Raw genomic sequence first — 23,665 nt, forward strand, 5'->3', positions numbered from 1 at the left:
GAGTCCCTTTAAGTTAGGCGTCAGCAAGGTCGCCTAATGCAATTGCATTTAACACCCCCCAGGGCGGAAAAGAACTCGCTTGGGCGATATAATCGCCCAGCAAGTTCCTTCCCCCCTATGCAATTGCATTTTGCACCCTCCGGGAAGCGATGCTTCCTGCCAAACATAGGTGTTAACTTTTCACCTGCTCTGAGCAGGCGAAAAGACCTATCGCTGCTGTCAGCGAGCTGCTTTTGGCCTCTGGGAGCCTCCTTTACTAAGGAAACCCCAGATGCCAGTGATTTAAATAGGTAAAGGAGTCAGTTTTGACTCCTTACCTATTTAAAATGTAACAAAAAAAACATACCTCCATCATTCCCGTCTCGCCGCATGTCCCACGCCGCTCCTCCGCTCATCTCTGTGACTGTCGGCGTTCTTGGAGCCCGGCAAAGCATCTTTGAGTCTCCCGCCGGGGCTCTCCATTCGTCCACTAGGTGGCCCAAGGAGAATCATCCTGATTCTCATTGGTCCAATTAGAATCAGGATGATTCTCATTGGGCCACCTAGTGGAGGAATGGGGAGACTCAAAGATGCTTTGCCGGGCGCCAAGAACACTGACAGTCACAGAGATGAGCGGAACAGCGGCGTGGGACATGCGGTGAGATGGGAACGATGCAGGTATGTATCTTCTGAAGGTCCCGCGGTAGCGACGAGCAGCAGGAGGCGACGGGTAAGAGCCGTGCGACGATGAACTGGCTCTTGCGACGATGCGCACGCATCTTCCCAGGAGCGAGGCAGCAGTGTTGTGGTGCTGAAGGACAGCTCCACGGCACAAATGCCTCGCTCCACATCGCTGGCCACACAGGAGCATCGCTCAGCGAATACCTAGTATTCGCCTGAGTTATGCTCCTTTATGCAAGGACATCGCTCAGGTGAAACTGGCAATTGAATTTGCCGGTAAATCCTGAGCGATGTGAGGAGATAAGAAGCTCGCATGTTTTTAGCTTTTTATCTCCTCGTCTCCCTCTCTCTCCACGGCCCTTATGCAATTCACTTTTTCACCTGAGTTTTCTCCTAGGATATAAATTTTCATCTTCGATTTAAAATAACTTTTTAGCATTTTACAATGGGAAAAGTACCAAACAGTAGTGTGAAAAACTACTGTTAACATTATTTTGAGTATTTGTTTGCTTGCTGATAGTTTAAAAGTCATTTTATGACAAGTTTTGAAAATATCACCTAGGAGAAAACCCAGGTGAAAGAGTGAATTGCATAAGGGCCCAGGTCTCTCTCTCTCGCGCTTACTCCACCACCCAAGTTTTGTGAAGTGAATTTATAAAACTTTGCCCTGACTAGGGCTTGAAATGCAGAAGAATAAAGTAAGGCCAGAGTAGCGTCTGATCCCTCTCTGAGACGTGATCGCAGTTTCATCCTCTCTGACAGCTGTCGGGGGTTAAACGGATCTTCACAGTTTGGTGGGCTCGCCGAGAACATCTGTAAGCGCGAGCCTTAGTGGTTTGGGCCTTAGCGCAGGCCTGCCGCTCCCAGGCCAATATTCCGCTCAGAAATCTCGGCTATTTCCAGAAGTCTGTGTCAGGGAGCCGCAGGCGTAACGCGGCATGAATGAGAGCTGCGAATGTAATTAAACCCTTGCGATAATCCTTATGTCTATGGACGATGTCTCTGGAGCCGCCTTCTTACTGCCCTGAAAAAAATCAGAGTTATATGAAAGGAGGCGACCGCTAAGTTTAATCCGTATGTGACATGGCCGCGTAGCTTAAAGGACCACTACCGCGAAAAAATGTAAAATTAAAAAGACGTATAAACACCTACAAATAATAAATAAACACCTTCAAATAATAAATGCATAAGTAAAACGACCTATAAATTACCTTTCTCGTATGTTGTTTTCACTCAGAGTAGGTATTAGAAATCTGACAGAACTGACAGGTTATGGACTAGCCCATCTCTTCATGTGGAATTTTCTTTACTTTTTTTTTTTTTCTTAACAAAAACTCTCCCTGGAAAGAATATATGGAATACATGTAAAGATGCAGGCCGCCCGCATACCTGTTTGCATACAACTGTGGCAGTTGGACTGAGCAACTATCATCCGTTAAGGCTGCTTTCATAGTAAGACGTTACAGGCGCATGTTAGTGCAGCCTGTAACGCAGCCCACCGCACAGCAATGAAAAATCAATGGGCTGTTCGCAGTGCCCACGTTGCGTTACACAGTAACGCTGCACGTTCTTTTGAAGTGCAGCATACTGTGCAGACTGTTTGCACATGCTCAGTATGGGTGATTTTTTTTTACTTAGCATTCACTGCACTTGCAGTGTTTACTCTTTGGAGCAGCCGCTGATTGGCTGGCGGGACCATGTGATGCGGAGAGCTCCGCTCACGTGGTCTCCGCAGCTTATCCGACAGAACAGGCGCACCAAGAGCTGCTTGTAACACGGCTCTTGGTAGTGTCCTCCTCCACCACCACCAGGCATTGCGTTAGGGACACGTTATGCGACCTATAACGTCCCCTAAACGCAACGTCTTGGTGAGAAAGCAGCCTTAGTGCTTTTGAAAATAAAGAAAGCTCTGAGAACCTCCCATGAGGAGATGGGCTAGTCCAAAACCTGTTGGTTCTGTCAGATTTCTACTACCTACTGTAAGTGACAGCAATATGGGAGAAAAGTAATTTATACCTCATTTTACTCCGAGAGAAATGTACTTCTTATTTGTATGCACTTCCTTGTATTTTACATTTTACAATTTTGTTGAGATTGTGGTCCTTTAATTTAAAGGATACCTGAAGCGAGAGGGATATAGAGGCTGCTGTATTTAATTCCTTCTAAACAATGCAGATTGCCTGGCTGTCCTGCTGATACGCCACCTCTAATACTGTTATCCCTATATAGACCCTGAGCAAGCATGGAGATCAGATGTTTCTGACTGGAGTAGCTGCATGCTTGTTTCAGGTGTGTGATTCAGACACTACTGCAGCCAAAGAGACCGGCAGTGCTGCCAGGCAACTGGTATTGTTTTAAAAGCAATAAATATGTCAGCTTCCATATCCCTCTCACTTCAGGTGTCGATTTTACAGAACATCTTATCAAACGTGTATTCACTGAGGCTAGGTGCACACTTAGCAGAAATGCCAGCGTTTTTTTGCCGCTAATGGAAGTCTATAGGCTGCAGGAGAAAAAACGCATATAAAAACCACATATGCGTTTTGTATGCGTGCGTTTTTAAAAACGCTGGTTTTGTTGCATGTTATGCAAAAACGCATCAAAAATGCACATAATGAAAGTCAATGGAAACGCAGTGGTATGCGTTTTTATGCGCTTTTATATATGCTTTTCTTTCTTTTTTTTATTGTTTTGTGATGTATTTTCGCTTCCTGTTGTCTTCCTAGTTATTTGCATAAAACACAATTGAAAAATGCATGAAAAACGCATACAAAACGCATATGCGTTTTGTTTATGCGAAACACAAACGCATTAAAACGCTTGAAAAACGCATCTGCGGTTAAAAAACTCAAACGCGCCGAAAAAAAACTGCAAGAACGTACACACACAAAAACCTGCACATAACATAAAATGCAACCTTATGTTATGTTATGTGTGCAACCAAACGGCAAGCTGAAAGCAGGAGGCGGAGTCTGATTGGTGCAGGAGATGTGATGCAGAGGCAGGAAGTTCTGCACACATAGCCCACTACACACATATGATTGTACACTTTCATTTATTAGTTTTCGTTTGTATAGAGAACATTTCAATACAGAAATACTACTTTTAAACCAAGCTCTCCTTCATTTTGCTTGTAGCAACTATGATGACATAATCCCTGCTTGGAGAGGGACTCTTTAGAACTTCACAGTTCTTAAAACTCTATCATGAGTGGAAAATAAAAAATACAAAGATAAATGATACTACAGCAGTACTTAGAGCAATACTCTCTCCTAACAGCAGAGACGTATCTACAGGGGTGCAGGTATGGCATGGGCCATGGGCGCCTCGCACTAAGGGCTCTGCTCCATAGCATCCCTGACGTTTTTCATCTGGATTCCAGTTTTTATCTGGGGGGCATTCTTCCGTCTGGTTACATTATTTGGGAGGGGCAAGCTGCCAAACTTTTATTTGGGAAATATATACAGGCTGACCTATTGCCCTACTTCATTCTTACAGGTTAGGCTTCACGTCAACTTGGACACAACCATTTCAACTGAGACTACAACTTAATTTTTTGGGATGGTGGCCCCCCTCTTTCTATCTACCGCAGGGCGGATTTCAATCTTAGCAAGCCATAGGCTCTGTTTTCCATAGATACACCTCTGCCTAACAGTGCTTGGAGTGTCTGTGATTCTAGTCTAATCGGTGACAGGGCCGGTTCTAGATTCTTTGCTGCCTGAGGCAAACTTGCGAGGATGTGTGCCTCCCCGAATTGGAATAATCGCACAGCACCCAACAATTTGCACCGCACGTTATAGCTGCGGTGAGCCCCCCAAAAATCAGCCTCAGTACAAATAGGTAGCCAATTTTAGGTGCCCGCAGTGTTGGTAGCTAGGTACAGTTGCCCCCAGTATAGGTTGGCCAGGTACAGTTGCCTCCAGTATAGGTTGGCCAGGCACTCTCTTCACTTCCTGTTCCTGCCTGGTGCTGCCCCCAGACTTCTGCCGCCTGAGGAAGTCGCTTCACTTAGCATCATGGGCGGACCGGGCCTGATCTGTGACCAAGAAGGTAATATGTACACTAATTTGTCACTGGAACACATCACTTATAAAAACGGGATGCATATCTAAAGTCTGGACAGTATGGATGGTGAGTCCACTTACTGTAGAGGGCTTAGTTGGTTATGGTGTCTCACCGTGAGAGTTTCTCCTGATATTCAAGGGCTAAATACTCACCTGCTCCAACACCTTCGGGTGACCACTGATGTTCCACCCCCCCCCCTCTCCTTGTCAATGCAGTAGCAGCCATGTTTCTGAAGATAGGCCACAGCTGCCGAGCTGGGTATGGGCCGTCACTGCCAATTTGAAAAAAATTTGCCCATGCCCAAATACGAGGGGAGGCTGAGCGATCACCTGCCTGGAGGGATGACGCCAGGATAACTAAGTATTTAACCCCCCAAGCCTCTATCATTTTGAGTCTGTCATGACAGGCTCTGTCAGTTTTGCCGCAGGTACTCTTTATTCCTGCTAAAGTTTGAAATGCCTGACTAGAGTTCTAAACTTATTCTAATATCCTGCCCTCTGACATAATCACTCTCATAAAGTCAAATTTGTCAAAATGAACATTTGTGGATACGAGCGTAGCTTTCATCTTCCCAGGAAGACAAGAGATGAGGAAAGTGATTTATCCCTTAATTAAGATGCTGTGAATCATGCCGATGGATGTATCTTCTCCTCTCTGTACAGATTTAATGGTTGTGAAGCTGTTTCGAGAGACGGTTTTGGGATTTTTTTGAAACGAGTATAAAACAATTACCATCCAGTTCCCCCTCTGTGCTTCAGTAATCAGTTTTCAGTGGGGAGGAGAAGATATTATAGGGGAGATGATTTATATTACCATGTTTGTGTTAGGATATCGGTATTGGTATACTTCTTCATAACATCCACCTATCCAGTGACAAGCTGGGCTTCATGACAGTACTAGGAGGTTAGATGGAGAAAAGACTGGTTGGATTGGCCCTGAATTTTGGCTTAAAGAGACTCTGAAGCCTCTTAAAATTCCACTTTTTATTTAACAATCCCCTTCTACACGATTACCCCAGGTAAAACGCCGCTATCTCGTGGCAGAATGCTGTATTTAACCCCACAAACACCTGGGGAAAAATCCACGACTTTCCTGCTTGTGGATTTTGCTGCCCAGGGAGGCAAAGCTTTGAGCTGTAGCTCTGCCTCCATTAGCATCAATCACCACTGATTGCTGCCTCTCCCCCGCCCCTCTCAGTGAAAGAAGACCGAGAGGGGTGGGGAGAGGGGGCAATTGAGGTGAGTAGAGGCAGAGCTACAGCGCTAAGCTCTGCCTCTACAAGAAAGCGCTCCCCCAACATTGCCCCGGGGATTTGGGGGGTTAAAAACAGCGTTCTGCTGCGGGATAGCGGCATTTTACATGGGGGATAGTGTAGAAGGGGATTGTTAAATAAAAAGTGGAATTTTAAGAGGCTTCAGAGTCTCTTTGCGGTAACCCAGGATTGTGCTTCATCCCAATCAATAGCTGATGCCCCCTTTCACATGAGAAATCTTTACCTTTCCTTGAATAGATCAGAGGGGACTGTATAGCAGATATTGTGGTGAAACCCCTCCCACATTGTGATGTCACACCCATGGCCCTGACAGTTTCCTGTCTGTGATGCTTGTTGCATTGTGGGAAATAACAGTTTCCAACTGCCAAGCAAGCAGTAACTCCCTCTGTGCATATACAGTAAATGTAAAAAAAAATAAAAAATAGTGGGTGTGTTTATAGATAATGGCAGTACACACACACACACACACACACACACACACACACACACACACACACACACTTTTGGTAAAGTCTCTGTTTAAGCGGTGGGGACGTTCAAATTCCATAAACTGCAGGTGTTTGCAGTAATATTTAGAGAGGGGGTGACAGGATAGGAATGGTGGTGGGAGGGGGTGGATGGACAGCTGCCGGTGGCTTGGGGACGGGGTAGAAGTGAAAATGAATTTAAGGTGAATAAGGGATGTGGGGCGGAGGAGAAATAGGGTGGATAGACAGTACAGGCAAGGGAAGGGGGAGACATGGGGAGAAAGGGGGGCAGAGAAATAAAATCTGCTAATTTCAGCGCAGAGCGATGATGATCATTTTGACTCTGCCATAGACCAAAATGAGAATTGAGGCTATAGTGGCGTTTAGTGACTAATTTGGGTCATTAGCCAGGGCTCAAATATGAATAGAAAACAGTTAGTTTGGCCAGTGTTCGAATTACGTATTCCCCAGAGTTGTGACAAATCGGAGGAGGAACAGCCAGAAGTTTGTCTGTAGCCGGGTGAGCTGTCTTTTGGCTTTACCATGCGTCGAAATGTGGCCGCGGCCATTGCAAATATATGCCACAGAAATGCCCTTCCCCCTTATTAGTTCATTGCTCCTCCCCCTTCCATTTTTTTTACAGTTTAACAAACCTACATTCTTCTATACATATATGTGTGTATATATATATATATATATATATATATATATATATATATAATATATATATATATATATGCATTACCTTCCTTTACCTGACTTTGCACCCGCCCCCCCATTTCCAACGCCCAATGATCACATCATTAAGTTGCAAGTTGTCTGGTTCTGTTACATCCCCAACGCCCCAGGGTGTTAATGTGGACACTTAATTGGATATTGGTTTTTCCGCTGTGAAGTCATGAAGTCGTTAGTGTTTGCTTGGTCTGAGAGAAGCCTAATGACTCTGGACTAAGCGACAGGCCAACGCCATGATCCAGCATCTGAGGAGACACGCAGCGAACACCGGCTCTGACCTTTAGTATGGTCTTAGTGAAATAACTGAGGTTTGTTTTCCTGCAGGGAACAAGATGATATCATCCGATGCTATCACCACTGGAGAAAAAACCCATGGATGTAATAGAGGTCTGAGGTGCTCAGGATGTACTCCAGAATAACCTCGGATTTCAGGCAAAGGACCCAGAGGCTTCTTCTACCAAGGTAAGTAAGAGACACGGGTTTTGTTTTAAACAGGAATTGTAGTGAAAATTACTTAATGAATAAAATTGATTATTTGTTACAAGATTTATTTATAGATTATTTACTGTAGTCAGTCTTTGCCCATTGTAACATCTTTCCTCTCCCTCATTTACATTCTGAAATTTATCACTGCTGCTGACATCTTTAGTCCTGCCAGGTGATCTGTACGGAATGTTCATTACTGAGAGTTCTATGCACAGAGGGAGATACTGGCTGCATGGCAGTTAGAGACAGCCTTTATTTCCCACAATGCAACAAGGTTCACAGACGGCAAACTGTCAGGACCATGGTCATGACATCACTCTGTGGGAGGGGTTTCACCACAATATCAGCCATACAGACTCCCCTGATGATCTATTCCGGAAAAGGAAAAGATTTCTCATGGGAAAGGGGGTATCAGCCACTGATTGGGATAAAGTTCAATCCTTGGTTACAGTTCCGCTTTAAAATGAATAAAATGTAGGTGCAGAACTTGGTATAGAGTAAAATGTACCGCAACTAAATGTCGTTTTATTTAAGTGTTTTTTTTAACTTGTTATCACTTCTTTCTGGTTTGCAAACTTTTTTTTCGCAATGTACATGAAAAATCCAAGAAAGCCTTGTTCGTAATTTTGCAAAAACTACAAAATTTACGAATGGATTATGCAAAGCCAATTCAATTTTGGAATGGTAAGTATGTGTAATCGTATAGTTGTACACGAAATTTGGCATAAGAGTAATTAGCACACAGCATCACAATTAACACCACTTTCGGGTCTCCATGAGCTATCTGGATATTCCATAGGGAAAGAAGTAAAAGAGAAAATATACCATTACAGCACCATGGACAGCTGCAGCCCCATTCATACCAGCCACAGAGAGAAGATATAGCTCTTGTTCCATGGACCGCCACAAGCCCATTCATACAAGCCATAGAGAAAAGAGATAGCTCTAGCACCATGGACAGCTGCAACCCCATTCATACCAGCCATAGAGAAATGAATTTATTATGGAAAAATGAACATTCCAATCTTATACTTCAAGCATCGATGTACATTTCACCAAATTTTCAAATTTTACAAAAACAGAACTCCCCAATCCCCTCCTCCTCCCTTATCCACAAACATAATCATCATCATATCAATATCTCATTATAACAAAGAAAAACAAAATAATTCCATAATATTCACATAACCCCTTAAATTCCATACCCTCCTATAATATCTCCTTACATTCCCTTGAGTACTCCTCCTCCTACATCTCCATCATATCCCCATATTCCCTTGTATCCTGAAACTCATTCCATTTTTCCCATTTTACATTAAACCCCTCTAATTTATCTTGTTGTAATGCAATTTGATTCTCCAATCCCTTTACCTTATTAACTCTTTCAACCCATTCCTTAACCTTCCTGGTGGTAAGCCCGAGCTGAGCTCGGGCTAGGCCGCCGGAAGGCACCGCTCAGGCGCCGCTGGGCCGATTTGCACAATTTTTTTTTGTACGCGCAGCTAGCACTTTGCTAGCTGCGTGTGCAATCTGATCGCCGCCGCTACCCGCTGATCCACTGCTATCCGTCTCGCCGCAGCTGCCCCCCCCCCCCAGACCCTGTGTGCTGCCTGGCCAATCAGTGTAAGGCAGCACTGTACTGTGGATCGGAGTCCCCTTTGACGTCACGACGTCGGTGACGTCATCCCGCCCCGACGGGGGAAGCCCTCCAGGAGATCCCGTTCTTTGGGGGCTGGGGGGATGCCGCTGAGCAGCAGCTATCATGTAGCGAGACCTTGTCTCGCTACATGAAAAAAAAAAAATTAAAAAATGGCTTTGCTGCCCCCTGGCTGATTTTGACAAACCGCCAGGAGGGTTAAGGGATGGAGGACTCTGGCGTCTCCACTTAGCCGGAATTAAACTCTTAGCTGCATGGAGAGAAGATAAAGCTCTAGCACCATGGACAGCTGCAACACCATTCATACCAGCCATAGAGAGAAGATAAAGAGCACCATGGACAACAACAGTGGAAAAGTAGTTGTAGTTTCAGCACCCTGGACAGCAGTGCATGGCATTGTGGATAGCACTCTTGCAGGACTAGAATTGTGGCTTTCTAATATTAACAACCTGACACATCATTGGATTACAGCGGTTCTGGAGGTGTGGTTAGGTTACAGGGACAACAAAGGATGATTTACGTATATAGCAGTGATGCATTGTGGGAGACCTCATATGGTCACTCCAACCAGAATTATCACAAATGCCTTCTATTTTAAAAAGACAAACTTTTGTTTTGCAGGACTAAAAGGGAGATAGTGTAATCCTTCCCAGATCCCTATATGTGTGGAGTCTGTGTGCTGTCCCTATGTTTGTGTGGGTTTCCTCCAAGACTATGGTAGGGACTGTAGCTTCAGCACAATGGACAGTGATCATGGAAAGGAGATATCCCTTGTGCAGCATAGACAGCAGTGAATAGATTAGAGTAGGAATGATGTTCTTATAGCACACGTGAAGCAAGTGGGATATGGAGTCTGTCATACAGTGGGATGTGAAAGTTTGGGCAACCTTTTTAAATCGCCATGATTTTCCTGTATAAATTGTTGGTTGTTACGCTAAAAAAGTCAGTTAAATATATCATATAGAAGACACACAGTGATATTTGAGAAGGGAAATTAAGTTTATTGGATTTACAGAAAGTGTGCAATAATTGTTTAAATAAAATTAGACAGGTGCATAAATTTGGGCATTTGTCAATTTAATGATTCCAAAACCTTTAGAACTAATAATTGGAACTCAAATTGGCTTGGTAAGCTCAGTGACCCCTGACCTAAATACACAGGTGAATCCAATTATGAGAAAGGGTGTTTAAGGGGGTCAATTGTAAGTTTACCTCCTCTTTTAATTTTCTCTGAAGAGTAGCAACATGGGGGTCTCAAAACTACTCTCAAATGACCCGAAGACAAAGATTGTTCACCATCATGGTTTAGGGGAAGGATACAGAAAGCTTTCTCAGAGATTTCAGCTTCCTATTAGCACAGTTAGGAATATACTGAGGAAATTGAAAACCACAGGCTCAGTTCAAGCTAAGGCTGGAAGTGGCAGACCAAGAAAAATCTCGGATATACAGAAGCGATGAATGGTGAGAACAGTCAGAGTCAACCCACCGACCAGCACCAAAGACCTACAACATCATCTTGCTGCAGATGGAGTCACTGTGCATCATTCAACCATCGGGCGCATTATACACAAGGAGAGGCTGTATGCAGGAGTGATGCAGAGGAAGCCTTTTCTCCACCCACAGCACAAACGGGAAAATCATGACGATTAAAAATGTTGCCCAAACTTTCGTATCCCACTGTATTTCCTTTTAACCCCCTTGCCGTTCCAATTGTGACGGCAAGGGGGCGGCGCAGCACTTTTAAATTTTTTTTTTTTTTAATCATGTAGCGAGCCCAGGGCTCGCTACATGATAGCAGCTGACAAGCGGCATCCCCCCACCCACTCCGATCGCCTCCGGCGATCAGAGTAAGAAGGAAATCCCGTTCAGAAAGGGATTTCCTGCAGGGCTTCCCCAGTCGTGGCAACGGGGCGGGAGGACGTCACCGACGTCATGGACGTCGGGACGTCAGAGGGAATCCTGAACCACCCCTAACCGCTGCCTGGCACTGATTGGCCAGGCTGCGCAAGGGGTCTGGAGGGGGGGGGGGGCGGCGGCGAGCGGGATATGCACGCAGCTAGCAAAGTGCTAGTTGCGTGCAGTAAAAAAAAATTGTAAAAATCGGCCCAGTGGGGCCGGAGAAATCCTTCTGAGCAGGTTACCCCGAGCTGAGCTCGGGATAACCGGCAAGAAGGTTAAACAATGCAGATTGTCTAGCTGTCCTGCGATCCTCTGCTATAAAAACTTTTAGCCATAAACCCTGAACAAGCATGCAGTTAGACTGAAGTCTGACTGGATTTGCAGTATGCTTGTTTCAGGTGTGTGATTCCGACACTATTGATGCCAGAAAAATCAGCAGGGCAGCCTGGAAACTGGCATTGTTTATCTTGTTTATATTATAAATACAAAAGTTTGGATGTTTGTTACTCAATCACGCAACAATTTCTGAACGGATTTCAATGACATTTGGCACACACATATACATTACCTGGAATAACATATATGATACGCTTATCCCCATAACCAAAAAGTGGGCGGAGACAAATACAAATTTCACTGAGAAATATAAACTGCAGCCATTCTTACACTGTTAATTGTAGGGTTCTCAAACTTTTGCACAGTTGGTCACTGGGTAACTAGGATTAAAATTCAGAAAAGTGGGCGGAGCCTACAAAAGACAATCAAAATTCATCTATTGATTTTCAAGGGGAACATTTAATTGCTGCCATTCTTGCACTGTTAATGGCACAAGCCTCAAACCAGGTACAGTTGGTCATTGGGTGACTGGGCTTCAAATTTATAAAAGGGGGTAGAGCCAAAAACAGGTAATCAGATTTGTTTCATTTCAATGCAAATAATTGATGCCAAAGACCGCAAAGCTCACAAACTAGGTCATTGAGTAATTGTGTGTTAGGGTTAGGAAAAGTGGGTGGAGCCAACACCAGCCAAATACATACCCGGGCAACACGGGGCCATCAGCTAGTAAGGAAATGAATATGTCAGCCACCCGATCCCTCTCACTTTAGGTGTACTTTAAAGTGACTGACCGCAATTGCTCTGGAATTGCGGAAGTGCCCAGTAATTTTTACCGCGCTAAGTGTGGTAGAATCACTCGCACAATTGGAAGCACAAAGCTATGAGGTGGGCACTATTACACAGCAGTGTAGCAGTGAGTTGTCGCCCAATGGACAGCTCTTGTACAGAAGGCAGTTTTGTTAAAGAGATTGACTCCACCATAACACTTATCTTATGAGTTATCTCCCCTTATCTGTCTTGTCAACTACCTCTCCTCTTGTGCCTAAAAAGACACCTGAAGTGAGAGTTATATTAAAGTGGACCTGAACTCTTGCACAGGACACAAGGAAAACAGAGAAATGCACCCTGTATGTATTTCGAGAGTTTAGACTAATTCCCCCTCTTCTGTCATTTGATCTCTCAGCTTTGTCCGCACATAAATTTGGCGGTCCTCGGCAGGCCCAGCTAATATGTAAACTCAGGATGTTAATTCTTGGTCTGCTTCCATGAATGCAGGAAGTAGACACACTGCAGATTTATTTCAGGATTTGTATCAGCTGTAACAAATGTTTTCTGTAAAGGTTATTATGCTGTTGCTTATCTTTTAGAGCAGAGAGGAAGTTCTGAGTTCAGGCTCGCTTTAAAGGCCCATACACATGCTCAACCAGACCGCCTGATTGTCGTCTGATTTTGGTTTATTGATCTCCCACTAAAAAATGATAAAATCTAACCGTCCCCCCAACTGATGCCTTACAGTAACTGCCCCCCCTCCCCCCGCAAAATACCTAACTCTAACAAATCCCTAACTAACCCTAAGGGCCTGTTTCCACTACACGCAGATTGGATGCAAAAAAACTGACTCCAATGAATGCCTATGGGAAAATCTGCATCAGAAAATTGCGTTTAGTGGAAACAGGCCCATAGGCATTCATTGGAGTCAGTTTTCCTGCGTCCATTCTGCAACCAATCTGCGTGTAGTGGAAACAGGCCCTAACTGATCTCCAGCAGCAAAATGCCTAACTCCTAACTGACCCCCCAACAGATGCCTAACCCCTAACTGATTCCCAGCCCCAAAATGACTGACCCTAACTGAAACCCCTACTATTGCCTGACCTTAAAGGGAACCTGTACTGAGTAAAATTATTTAAAATAAACACGAGGTAACTTCGAATGAACATTACATAGTTATCTTGCCATCAGTTCCTCTCAGAAGCTCACCATTTTCTTCTGACAATGATCCCTTCCAGTTCTGACAACATTTTGTCAGAATTGAAATATATCTGTTGCTGTCAGTTATTTATCAGTTGCTGTCAGTTATAGCTGAGAGGATAACTGCTGTGCCAAGTAATGTCTATGTTTCCCTATGGCTCAAGTTGGCGATGTTACAGTTTAACAGTGTGCTGAGCAGGAAGCTGTTATGGGATAATGGCCATTTTCAAAATGGAGGACAGAGAAGTCCATTGATCACAGTGGACAAACAGGAGGCGGGAAAGGAGAAAGAGATTGAGAAGTAGACTACACAGGAGGTAAGTATGACTTGTGTATGTTTATTTTGACTTTTAATTTTCAGTTTCTTTAAAGAGGAACTCAAGTGAACATTTTACTGTTGGCAGGTGATGTAGCTGCTGCATGGTTTTTGGCAGTTGGAAACAGCTGTAACAGCTATTTTCCACAACGCAACAAGGTTCACAGACAGGAAACTGCCAAAAAAAGTATGTACTTTTCTTGTGGGAGGGGTTTCACTACAATATCAGTCATACAGCGCCCTCTGATGGTCTGTTTGTGAAAAGAAATAGATTTCTCATGTAAAAGGGGGTATCAGCTACTGATTGGGATAATGTTCAATTTTTGGTCTGAGTTTCTATTTAACTGATGCCCCCCAAATTGCTTAACCCTAAGGGCCTGTTTCCACTACACGCAGATTGGATGCAGAAAAACTGACTCCAATGAATGCCTATGGGAAAATCTGCATCAGAAAATTGCGTTTAGTGGAAACAGGCCCATAGGCATTAATTGGAGTCAGTTTTCCTGCGTCCATTCTGCAACCAATCTGCGTGTAGTGGAAACAGGCCCTAACTGATCTCCAGCAGCAAAATGCCTAACCCCTAACTGACCCCCCAACAGATGCCTAACCCCCAGCCCCAAAATGACTGACCCTAACTGAAACCCCTACTTCTGCCTGACCTTAAAGTGAACCTGTACTGAGTAAAATTATTTAAAATAAACACATGAGGTAACTTCAAATGAACATTACATAGTTATCTTGCCATCAGGCCCTAACCGATTCCCTGCCACAACATGCCTACCCTAACTGACCCCACAACTGATGCCTAACCCCTAACTGATTCCCAGCACCAAAATGACTGACCCTAACCGACCCCACAACTGATGCCTAACCCTTACCAATCTCCTGTTGCAAGTTGCCTAATCCTAACTACCCCCACTGGAATCCCAGCCAATTCCATGCTGATTCTCTGCGAAATATCCACAGCGGTAGTATGGGTGCCTCCGGCACCCTAATTACCTATTTCGTAGGCGCTGCGTACACTTTTTTTCTTCACGTTACCCGGAGTTCTCCCATAACTCCGGATAGTTCTGAATCTTCAGTGTACCTCGTCTCTAAGCATTGCTTGCGTAATTAATAAGAGGCTCTTAAGTCTTCCTAAACGGAGTGAATTATTGATGGCGTGAGAGTGTTTAGTCCCGTCTCAATAAAGAATTTATTTAGATTCCGAATGTGGCTTGTTTGCTCTCTGAGGTGAGCGGGTAACCGGCAGGGGGTGATGAAAAATATATCCTGCTGAACTTAAACTTCAAAAAAGCCCACTTTAAAGGGAATGCATAGCCATTTTTATATTCATTTATTTATTAGGTTTCAATTTAAAATTAGTGTAACCCATAAGGGGGCCCAGTGTTGCCTGGCAAAAATTCAGTACCTGATTTATGTCATTTGTGTTTATTATACCTCTCCAACAGTGTCTGTAGATCGCTTACACCACGCCAACAGTGTCTGTAGATTGCTTACACCATGCCAACAGTGTCTGTAGATCACTGTACACCACGCCAACAGTGTCTGTAGATCGCTTACACTATGCCAACAGTGTCTGTAGATCGCTTACACCATGCCAACAGTGTCTGTAGATTGCTTACACCACGCCAACAGTGTCTGTAGATCGCTTACACCATGCCAACAGTGTCTGTAGATCACTGTACACCACGCCAACAGTGTCTGTAGATCGCTTACACTATGCCAACAGTGTCTGTAGATCGCTTACACCATGCCAACAGTGTCTGTAGATTGCTTACACCACGCCAACAGTGTCTGTAGATCGCTTACACCACGCCAACAGTGTCTGTAGATCGCTTACACCATGCCAACAGTGTCTGTAGATCACTGTACACCACGCCAACAGTGTCTGTAGATCGCTTACACTATGCCAACAGTGTCTGTAGATCGCTTACACCATGCCAACAGTGTCTGTAGATTGCTTACACCACGCCAACAGTGTCTGTAGATCGCTTACACCATGCCAACAGTGTCTGTAGATCGCTTACACCATGCCAACAGTGTCTGTAGATCACTGTACACCACGCCAACAGTGTCTGTAGATCGCTTACACTATGCCAACAGTGTCTGTAGATCGCTTACACCACGCCAACAGTGTCTGTAGATTGCTTACACCATGCCAACAGTGTCTGTAGATCGCTTACACCATGCCAACAGTGTCTGTAGATCACTGTACACCACGCCAACAGTGTCTGTAGATCGCTTACACTATGCCAACAGTGTCTGTAGATCGCTTACACCATGCCAACAGTGTCTGTAGATTGCTTACACCACGCCAACAGTGTCTGTAGATCGCTTACACCATGCCAACAGTGTCTGTAGATTGCTTACACCACGCCAACAGTGTCTGTAGATTGCTTACACCACGCCAACAGTGTCTGTAGATTGCTTACACCACGCCAACAGTGTCTGTAGATCGCTTACACCATGCCAACAGTGTCTGTAGATCGCTTACACCATGCCAACAGTGTCTGTAGATTGCTTACACCATGCCAACAGTGTCTGTAGATCGCTTACACCATGCCAACAGTGTCTGTAGATTGCTTACACCACGCCAACAGTGACTGTAGATCGCTTACACCATGCCAACAGTGTCTGTAGATCACTAACACCATGCCAACAGTGTCTGTAGATTGCTTACACCACACCAACAGTGACTGTAGATCGCTTACACCATGCCAACAGTGTCTGTAGATCACTAACACCACGCCAACAGTGTCTGTAGATCACTGTACACCACGCCAACAGTGTCTGTAGATCACTTACACCACGCCAACAGTGTCTGTAGATCACTGTACACCACACCAACAGTGTCTGTAGATCGCTGTACACCACACCAACAGTGTCTGTAGATCGCTTACACCATGCCAATAGTGTCTGTAGATCACTTACACCTCGTCAACAGTGTATGTAGATCGCTTACACCACGCCAACAGTGTCTGTAGATCGCTTACACCACGCCAACAGTGTCTGTAGATCGATGTACACCACGTCAACAGTGTCTGTAGATCGCTTAAAGCATGCCATCAGTGTCTGTAGATCGCTGTACACCATGCCAACAGTGTCTGTAAATCGCTTACAGCATGCCAACAGTGGCTGTAGATCGCTTACACCACGCCAACAGTGTCTGTAGATCGCTTACACCACGCCAACAGAGTCTAGATCGCTTACACCACGCCAACAGAGTCTAGATCGCTTACACCACGCCAACAGTGTCTGTAGATCGCTTACACCACGCCAACAGTGTCTGTAGATCGCTTACACCACGCCAACAGAGTCTAGATCGCTTACACCACGCCAACAGAGTCTAGATCGCTTACACCACGTCAACAGTGTCTGTAGATCTCTTACACCATGCCAACAGTGTCTGTAGATCGCTGTACACAAGTATTTTGCCATGGTCCCTGATGCTATCTGCTCCATTCTTCCATAGCTTTTGAGTAAGCTGGCCAGTGGAATTCTTTATAAAGCTTTGATGGGATCACCTGATGCCGGATACATGTACTTGTGCCAAAAAAGCACCCTCCCCTTATGCAGCATAAAATACTTACCGAGCCTCCAGCGCCATCTACTAACTATCCTGCAGCTCCTAGTGGCTTTCCAGCGTTTGTGCCTTAAAAAGCACTCATCGCTTGCGATTGCGCTGGCGATTTATAATGTGAACTAAGTTTATAATGTGAACTAGCGCCCAGTATTGTAACGGGCCTAAGGTCTAGTATAATATAATATCCTATTTCTATAAAAGGTGCACAAACAGGACATTTATAAACGCCCATATTGCAGAAAGTAGTTAAAGGAAATGAAGCATAAGAATTTGTTTTTATTTATTTATTGTGCTTAATAAATAACTAGAATTCAAAGGTCAGGCTAGTAGATACATATATAGAACTACATTCTTTATTTTTTCATCAACGCAAAACAACCATAGTATTAAAATGTAGCACTGTGTTTTAGAGTTTAGTAAAACTTTATTAAAGGCCATGTTAGATAAAAAGTATAGTAAATAAGATATGATACAAATGCGGTACGGCTAAACTTTAACAAATCTAGCCGCCATGAATACATGCCCACCTCATTGTGCTTAGCCTTCAAGTACATCTGAAGTCTTGCACAGGACAAAATGCAAACATAGTAAGTAATCAGAAGCGTAATTTGAGCTCTCGGCAGCCTCTGCAGACACAGCTAATATGTACACACAAGATGTTAACCATGTCTTCCATGAAAGCAGGAAGTAGACACTGCAGATTTATTGCAGGAGTTCTGTAAGCTGTAACCAATAAAGGTTTAAAAGTTAAAATGCTGTTGCTTATCTTTTAGAGCATAGAGAAAGTTCTGAGTTCAGGTCCACTATAAGAAAAAAAATTGGAATGTAATTTTCTTTTTCAGCACATGAAATTTTACAAATGCACCTGGTGTTTTTTTTTTTCATTTTTTTAAGAAGGCATAAGGCCAGAAACCAGAAGCGATTTGAAAACTCTTGCTAATGTAATGCTATGGGTGTGATATACTTGGGCGATTTGATTTTATAAAAATTCCCCATAGCATTGCATTAGCAAGAGCTTTTTTAGATCGCTAGCGATTAGAAATCGCTCCTAGTGGGTTTCTAGCCTAACTTGTCCTTGTAGAAAAAGCATGTAATTTTCCGCAACGCGCAATTCTGCATTAGCGATGTTGGTATTATTCTTTGAGCAAATATGCCTGTGTGTTTGTGCGAGCGGCTGCTTCCTGATTAATTAGCCTGCAGCCGGCGACGCAGAACTGCGTCGCTGGTCCTGCAGCTGCCACTTTGCCGACGCACGTTATGAGTGCGCGGTCGGCAAGTGGTTAAAGGATACCCGAAGTGACATGTGACATGAGATAGACATGTGTATGTACAGTGCCTAGCACACAAATAACTGGGCTGTGTTCCTTTTTTTCTTTCCCTGCCTGAAAGAGTTAAATATCAGGTATGTAAGTGGCTGACTCAGTCCTGACTCAGACAGGAAGTGACTACAGTGTGACCCTCACTTATAAGAAATTCCAACTATAAAACACTTTTCTAGCAGAAAATGGCTTATGAGAGCAAGAAAGAGATAAAAAGTGAAATTTCTTATCAGTGAGGGTCACACTGTAGTCACTTCCTGTCTGAGTCAGGACTTAGTCAGCCACTTACATACCTGATATTTAACTCTTTCAGGCAGAGAAAGAAAGAAAGGAACCCAGCATAGTTATTAGTGTGCTAGGCACTGTACATACACATGTCTATCTCATCATGTCACATGTCACTTCGGGTATCTGAGCGATCTGAAGCCATAAAAAAAGGTGGGGGGTGGAATTCTGCATAGCTACACAGCCTAGGCTAAGCATCACTTTGGGTACTTACCAATATACAGCAATACATAGATATAGGAAGTGCTTCTGATGCTGATTCCAGGATAATAACTATAAAAGTGGGTATCCTGAATAATGTGCATTCTACTTTTACAAGGGCCTCTTTAAAGCGGACCTGAACTCTTGCACAGGACAGAAGGAAAACATAGAGAAATGCACCCTGTATGTATTTAGAGAGTTTAGCCTGTCTAATTCCCCCTCATTTGTTACTAATCACAAGTGTAATTTGATCTCTCAGTTGTGTCAGCTCAAGAAACTTCTCTGACATGGCAGAGCAGCTAGTTTGTAAACACAGGATGTTAACCTTATGTCTGCCGCTGTGAAAGCAAGAAGTAGACACACTGTAGATTTATTGCAGGATTTGTATCAGCTGTAACAAAGAAATGTTTTTCTTTAAAAGTTATTATGCTGTTGCTCATCTTTTAGAGCAGAGAGAAAGTTCTGAGTTCCGGGCCTCTTTAATATCCCTGTGGAAATGGGGCCCACGGGGAAAGTAAGGTCTCAATGTTCAGCGCAGTTGCCCTTTTAATACCAGCATCCATAGCCGCCACACAGAAGATCTGGAGACGTATGATTTTATGGAGGTTTTTATCGTTTCCTGTCTCTGCCGCGTGTAATGGGCCTTGTCCTATCACTTCCTCCATAGATGGCAGATTTACCAAATCACCTGGTTTTCCAGAGAACGTATGATAATTACAGCCCATCGAGGCTCAGCCACCCGCGGCCGGTCCAATTAACGGGCATCACGATGACGCTATCGATGTGGGGCGCGTGATCTGTCAGCAGCCCGTAAAATTATATTATTTCCATCAGCGTTAAGAAAACTGCGAAGAATGTATAATGAGGCGAAACGGCGCTATAAGAGGAACGTCAACCTTCTGTAGAAGAGATCATAACGAGAAAATGTATGATGATTAAAGGTCACGTCTTATGTCTGATGAAGGATCTGACCTTTTCTGAGGACAACAAAATACCACCAGGCCTTCCCTGTGGGGGGCAACGGTTCAAAGATGGGGGAGGGGTTAGTTATAGATCCATACATTATATCGTTATGGTTCAAAGCCAAATACTGCTCCTATTAAATACATTTGCTATTCACGTGGCTCATATTTTCGTGATTTAATGGTTGGATTACTTAAAGAGAAACTTCAGCCTAAACAAACATACTGTCATTAAGTTACATTAGTTATGTTTATTAAAATAGATAGGTAATATAATCTCTTACCCACCTTGTTTTAAAAGAACAGGCAAATGATTAATTTCATGAGGGCAGCCATCTTTTTTGGTTGAAAGAAGGTGACAGGGAGCATGAGACACAGTTCCAACTGTCCTGTGTCCTGAGCACCTCTCCCAGTTGCTAGGCAACGTGAATAACAACATAGGAAATCCCATCATGCTTTGCACAGCATCAGGGAAAAAAAGCCTGGGCAGTTTTTGATGGGAGGAGCTTAGCTAAAAATGCAGCTAAAAATGATGCTTTGGTAGGAAAAACAAAGTTCTGATGCTGTGAAAGTGTTAAAGAAACACCAGAGTTTTAGTCCGGAGGTTCACTTTAATAACATTGTTATTCAGGAAGAAATTCAATGAAATGGTCACACATCTAACCAAGATGCACCTGACAAACGCTCACTGCATAGGGCTAATAAGCCTGACAAAGGCTCAACTGTGCTCATTGCAGTAGAACAGGTGCATTAAAGGGTACCCGAGGTGAGAGTGATATGCAGGTTGCCATATTTATTTCCGTGTAAACAATGTCAGTTCCCTGGCAGCCCAGATGATCTTCGGGCATATGTAGTGTCATGAAGAGTCAAAACCCTGGAACAAGCATATGGCTAATCCAGTAAAACCTGAGTCAGCTGAGTCCGAGTACCTGATCTGCATATGCTTGTTCAGGGTCTATGGCTATAAGTATTGGAGACACAGGGTCAGAGAACTGCAAGGCAACTGGAATTGTTTAAAAGGAAATAAATATGGCAGCCTCCATATCACTCTCTCCTCGGATTCCCTTTAAGAACTTTTGCATCTCACAATACAAATCATGGAAGCAAACTTAACCACTTCAGGACCACAGTCTTTTCGCCCCTTAAGGACCAGAGCCTTTTTCTCCATTCAGACCACTGCAGCTTTCACGGTTTATTGCTCGGTCATACAACCTACCACCTAAATGAATTTTACCTCCTTTTCTTGTCACTAATACAGCTTTCTTTTGCTGCTATTTGTTTGCTGCTGCGAGTTTTAGTTTTTATTATATTCATCAAAAAAGACATGAATTTTGGCAAAAAAATGACTTTTTTAACTTGCTGTGCTGACATTTTTCAAATAAAGTAAAATTTCCTATACATTTGAGCGCGAAAGTTATTCTGCTACATGTCTTTGATAAAAAAAAAACCATTCAGTGTATATTTATTGGATTGGGTAAAAGTTATAGCGTTTACAAACTATGGTGCCAAAAGTGAATTTTCCCATTTTCAAGCATCTCTGACTTTTCTGCGCACCTGTCAGGTTTCATGAGGGGCTAAAATTCCAGGATAGTACAAATACCCCCCAAATGACCCCATTTTGGAAAGAAGACATCCCAAAGTATTCAGTGAGAGGCATGGTGAGTTCATAGAAGATTTTATTTTTTGTCACAAGTTAGCGGAAAATGACACTTTCTGACAAAAAAAAGAAAAAAAAAAAGTTTCCATTTCTTCTAACTTGCGACAAAAAAAAATGAAATCTGCCACAGACTCACTATGCTCCTCTCTGAATACCTTGAAGTGTCTACTTTCCAAAATGGGGTCATTTGTGGGGTGTGTTCACTGTCCTGGCATTTTGGGGGGTGCCTAATTGTAAGCACCCCTGTAAAGCCTAAAGATGCTCATTGGACTTTTGGCCCCTTAGCGCAGTTAGGCTGTAAAAAAGTGCCACACATGTGGTATTGCCATACTCAGGAGAAGTAGTATAATGTGTTTTGGGGTGTATTTTTACACATACCCATGCTGGGTGGGAGAAATATCTCCGTAAATGACAATTGTTTAATTTTTTTACACACAATTGTCTATTTATAGAGATATTTCTCCCACTCAGCATGGGTATGTGTAAAAATACACCCCAAAACACATTATACTACTTCTCCTGAGTACGGCGATACCACATGTGTGGCACTTTTTTGCACCCTAACTGCGCTAAGGGGCCCAAAGTTCAATGAGTACCTTTAGGATTTCACAGGTCATTTTGAGAAATTTCGTTTCAAGACTACTCCTCACGGTTTAGGGCCCCTAAAATGCCAGGACAGTATAGGAACCCCACAAATTACCCCATTTTAGAAAGAAGACACCCCAAGGTATTCCGTTAGGAGGATGGTGAGTTCATAGAAGATTTTTTTTTTTTGTCACAAGTTAGCGGAAATTGATTTTAATTGTTTTTTTTCACATAGTGTCGTTTTCCGCTAACTTGTGACAAAAAATAAAATCTTCTATGAACTCACCATACTCCTAACGGAATACCTTGGGGTGTCTTCTTTCTAAAATGGGGTCATTTGTGGGGTTCCTATACTGCCCTGGCATTTTAGGGGCCCTAAACCGTGAGGAGTAGTCTTGAAACCAAATGTCGCAAAATGACCTGTGAAATCCTAAAGGTACTCATTGGACTTTGGGCCTCTTAGCGCACTTAGGGTGCAAAAAAGTGCCACACATGTGGTACCGCCGTACTCAGGAGAAGTAGTATAATGTGTTTTGGGGTGTATTTTTACACATACCCATGCTAGGTGGGAGAAATATCTCTGTAAATGACAATTGTTTGATTTTTTTTACACACAATTGTCCATTTACAGAGAGATTTCTCCCACCCAGCATGGGTATGTGTAAAAATACACCCCAAAACACAATATACTACTTCTTCTGAGTACGGCGATACCACATGTGTGACACTTTTTTGCAACCTAGGTGCGCTAAGGGGCCTAACGTCCTATTCACAGGTCATTTTGAGGCATTTGGATTCTAGACTACTGCTCACGGTTTAGGGCCCCTAAAATGCCAGGGCAGTATAGGAACCCCACAAGTGACCCCATTTTAGAAAGAAGACACCCCAAGGTATTCTGTTAGGAGTATGGTGAGTTCATAGAAGATTTTTTTTTTTGTCACAAGTTAGCGGAAAATGACACTTTGTGAAAAAAAAAACAATACATATCAATTTCCGCTAACTTGTGACAAAAAATAAAATCTTCTATGAACTTATCATACACCTAACAGAATACCTTGGGTGTCTTCTTTCTAAAATGGGGTCACTTGTGGGGTTCCTATACTGCCCTGGCATTTTAGGGGCCCTAAACCGTGAGGAGTAGTCTTGAACCCAAATGTCTCAAAATGACCTGTGAAATCCTAAAGGTACTCATTGGACTTTGGGCCCCT

The 23,665-nt window shown here is 43.5% G+C and overlaps 1 protein-coding gene across 1 annotated transcript in view; it reads left to right on the top strand.

Annotated features, from left to right (window-relative positions):
- Positions 1-7,538: 7,538 nt before the first annotated feature.
- MYT1 (myelin transcription factor 1) overlaps positions 7,539-23,665 on the top strand; it is a 485,419-nt gene continuing 469,292 nt past the window's right edge. The window contains exon 1 of the mRNA XM_068261871.1: positions 7,539-7,662. The gene's annotated coding sequence lies outside the window, so the exon portion shown is untranslated. The remainder of the gene's footprint in view (positions 7,663-23,665) is intronic.

The sequence above is a fragment of the Hyperolius riggenbachi genome, chromosome 12, assembly GCF_040937935.1.
Source record: "Hyperolius riggenbachi isolate aHypRig1 chromosome 12, aHypRig1.pri, whole genome shotgun sequence".
Classification (NCBI taxonomy): Eukaryota; Metazoa; Chordata; class Amphibia; order Anura; family Hyperoliidae; genus Hyperolius; species Hyperolius riggenbachi.